Source organism: Salvia miltiorrhiza, chromosome 5 (genome assembly GCF_028751815.1).
Source record: "Salvia miltiorrhiza cultivar Shanhuang (shh) chromosome 5, IMPLAD_Smil_shh, whole genome shotgun sequence".
Classification (NCBI taxonomy): Eukaryota; Viridiplantae; Streptophyta; class Magnoliopsida; order Lamiales; family Lamiaceae; genus Salvia; species Salvia miltiorrhiza.
The window spans coordinates 16,626,413-16,630,869 of record NC_080391.1 but is presented as its reverse complement, the minus strand read 5'-3'; positions in this window follow the sequence as shown (position 1 = coordinate 16,630,869).

Here is a 4,457-nt window from a genome sequence, read left to right as displayed (position 1 = left end):
AATCTTTAAATAAAATTGGTTTTTAAAGCACTTTTAAAACGATTTATAAGATATCAAAATTTTCAATAATGTATTCAAATATAAATCTTTATTTTTAAATCATAAATTTAACAACTTTATTTTCAAAGCACGACATGAAGATGTCAGAAAAATAATTAACTAATTAATAAAACTTGTACTAAAGAAAAACTCTAAATATAAAATAATATCTTTTTAGCAGCGGAAAATATAACAAAATAAAATCTTTATATAATTAAAAATTATGTATGTATCCATGTATATATTTTCGTAAAGATATAAATTCTTAAATAAATATTTGAAATGAATTTAAATATAAATTAAACAAGTCATGACATTAAAATAATATAACAACATTTATTTAAATAAATCACACACAAATCTCAAATAGTATATAATTTCAGAGTTTACATAACCAAAAGATATCACATGAAATAACATAATATGTTTTAAGAAACATTTATCTTTAAATAGATTCGACGCGCCCATTCGACTTTCCACGCGCCTCCAATATCAATCACCTGAAACTGTTGAATATGGGATGAGCATACAGGGTATACTCAATGTGGGAACATGCAATAATTGTCCATGTTAATAAAATGGTAACACATATTGTCATAACGTAACATAAATTCCATACGCACTGTGGCAATCCAAGGACTTTAATGTCCCGGACCCTATATGTGGGCCCCTGGCGACAATATAATGGTTGCAACCCTGTAACATGAAATCGCATTGTGGCATACCAAGGACGGTGAAGTCCTGGACCAATTATGCTGGCCCCTAGCGATAAATATTTTTACAACACATACGGTAAACACATAATATTAAAATGGACAAATATTAACCACGTGCATGTACTGAAATAAATCCCACACCTGAAAATATGGATTTGATAGATAACTTGAATAATTTCAGATCAACAGTTATGTCCTAGTCGCGCCGCACCTAGTCAGATAATTTCAAATATAAAAATATAAGGGCCTAATTGAATTTTTAAAAAAAATAATAATAATAGTAATTTAAATCTTAAGAATTTATTATCATATAGCCATTTAAAAATTATTGGTCTAATAGATTATAAAAGAGCTTTTCTTATAAAAATATTTGGGTTCAAAATTTAATGAAAACTAAATTTAAATTAATAATGTAAATTGGAATATAAAATTTAATAATATCATTTGTAAAAATATATGCAAATGCATCCCGTAAAAGAAATATTATTGTTGTGGTTTATTGGCTAATTATTCAACCCACAATTAAATCAAGCCCAACCCACTTAATGAAACTAAACCCAGTCTAAAGCCTATTCCCAAGTCCATTATTTAATCAAACCTAGGGCCCAAGCCCATTTCTACCTCTTCACCCTAACTTATATACACAACACAACACATACGCAGCTCCCATTTCTCTTTTTCCCTCTCCCTCGGTCTCCCTTCCTGCCGCGCCTCCCTCTTCTCCGGCGTCCCTCGCCGCCTGCCAGCGCCTCCTCCTGGCCGACAGCAGCGGCACCCGCACCCTTGTCGCCGCCGTGTCGACAGCACAAGCCGGTCAAGCCGCCTTCTCCCTCTTCCTGATCAGAGACGCACGGTCGAGACCATAGCACCGCCGCCCTGCTCCTGTCTCCTTCCGCCACCGCCCCTGCTTCCGTCCGCCGGCCGCCGCCCTCGTTGCCGCGGCAGCACCCCATCGCCACTCTTTCTTCGATCTACTTCTTCCTCTATTTCTATTTCTATTTCCCCCCTTTTTCTCTATCTATTTCCTTTTTCCATGTAATTATAAGATTTATTCTATTTGATTATGCATATGCTGTGTAAAACGAAAGATTTGTGAAAGTTTTGTTTTTGCATAAAATAATTGATGTACTAAAATGAAATTACAGAAGAAATTAAAGTTACCAGCTGAAAGTGGCAAAGCTGAAATTTGTAGTGAGAGTGGCAGATTTGAGTTATTTTGTGAAAAGAGCAAATGGAGAATTCAGTTGATGGTTTATGATTCGAAACTGATGGAATGAGGATGATACAATGAGTTTTAAATAGATTGAATTTACTCGTTCGTCGTCAAAGATTTTGAATGTGAAAGAGATCAAAAATTTGCTGCTTGTGAAGAAAAAAAAAATCAAATCTTACGGAAAGGAAATTTAATTCAAGTTTGGCATGCTGTGATGTTTGTCAAATATAAGTTTCAGAGGAAAAAAAAAATGGAGAGATTGAATTGAATATTTAAATACAAATGGAATTGAGAATAAAATATGGAATATGGATTGGAGTCTGCACAAGAAATTCTCATTCTTTTAGTTGATAAGTTATAAATATTTTAACTTAATAACTATTTTAGGTGCATCATAAAATTTGGACAATAATAAAAGGCCTAGTATTAAATAAGAATTATATAAATACTTTTAAATATAAGGCCCAACAATTTAATAATTTTATGTAAATATTTGTCTATGGCTCAAATTAACTAGAAATACTTAAAACATAAATCTATATAGTATACATTTTTAGAAGATCTATAATTTAAAATCATACATCTAACTAGGAGCGCGATTAGATAATTCATGACATAGACTAAAATTTTAAATAACCTCACAATTTAAATATAAAATGCTTCAACATAATTTAAATATGAAATAATTTAAAACAAAAAAAAATTTAAATGAATTATTTGGTTTCGGGCTGTCACAACCCTACCCACTTAAATAAAATTTCGTCCTCGAAATTTAACTTACTTGGTTCTAACTGAGGATATCGAGCTAGAATTTCTTCTTCACGTTCCCAAGTAGCTTCATCAGGTCCGTGCCTAGTCCATTGAATTTTGACTAAGGGTATTTCTTTACCTCGCAAGACCTTTACTTTTCGATCTAATATAACACTTGGCTCTTCTTCGTATGTAAGGTCCTTGTTGATTTGGAGATTTTCATAATGGACGATGTGACTAGGATCGTGCAGATACTTTCGCAACATGGAGACGTGAAACACATTGTGCACTGCTGACAATTCAGGTGTTAAAGCTAGACGATAGGCAACATCACCTATGCGTTCTAGGATTTCAAACGGTCCAATAAATCGAGGTCTCAATTTTCCTTTCTTCCCGAATCGTAGAACTCCTTTCATTGGTGCTACTTTGATAAATACTTTTTCGCCAACTTCGAAATATAACTCCTTTCTTCTGCGATCTGCATAAGATTTCTGTCGATCCTGCGCCATTTTAATCCTCTCCTTTATCTTTTCAATGACCTCAACCGTTTTCTCAATGATTTCCGGACCTAACACTTTTCGTTCACCAACTTCGTCCCAATATAATGGCGATCTACACTTTCTCCCATATAATGCCTCATACGGAGCCATTCTAAGAGTTGTTTGAAAACTGTTGTTGTATGCAAATTCGATTAACGGTAGATGAGTTTCCCAAGTGCCTCCAATATCCATGATACTAGTCCGCAACATGTCTTCCAAAATTTGTATAGTCCTTTCGGATTGTCCGTCTGATTGAGGATGATATGCTGTTGAAAAGTTAAGTTTAGTTCCCATAGCTGCGTGTAAGCTTTTCCAGAATCTGGATGTAAATCTTGGATCTCGATCAGAGACAATAGATACTGGCACTCCATGTAGTCTAACCACCTCTTGAACATACAGTCTCGCCAATTGGTCCATCGAGTATGTCATTTTTACTGGGATGAAGTGTGCGGACTTAGTGAGTCGATCTACAATTACCCAAACTGCATCGTGTCCACGTATTGTTCTTGGAAGTCTCACCACGAAGTCCATCGTAATGTGTTCCCATTTCCATTCGGGTATCTCCAATGGATTTAGCAATCCCGACGGTCGTTGATGTTCAGCTTTCACTTGTTGACATGTCATACATCTTCCAACATACTCAGCTATTGACCTCTTCATTCCTCTCCACCAAAATATATTTCGAAGATCTTTGTACATCTTGGTGCTTCCTGGGTGTGCTGTGTAAGTCGTGCAGTGTGCCTCATCCAAAATTTCTCTTAGCAATTCTTTATCCTTAGGGACGCAAATTCTCCCTGCATATGTAAGTGTTCCATCATTTGCCAATGAGAAACTTGTATTATTGTTTTTTAACCCCTTACTTTTCATTTTCTGGAGGAAGCTGTTGGTCTCCTGCGCTTTTCTAATACGATCACGCAATGTAGGTTTAACAACTAGTGCTGCAAGCGTAGCCTCTGGGGTATTTGGACTAACCACCTCGAGATTCATCCTTTCAAATTCTTTTATCAAGGTTTCTTGTTGAGTTATCATTGAGGCTAGTTGTCCTTCTCCTTTTCTGCTAAGTGCATCGGCCACCACATTAGCCTTTCCAGGGTGATACTGTATGGTACAATCATAATCCTTCACGAGTTCTAGCCACCTTCTTTGCCTCATATTCAACTCCTTTTGCGTGAAGAAATATTTCAAACTCTTATGATCTGT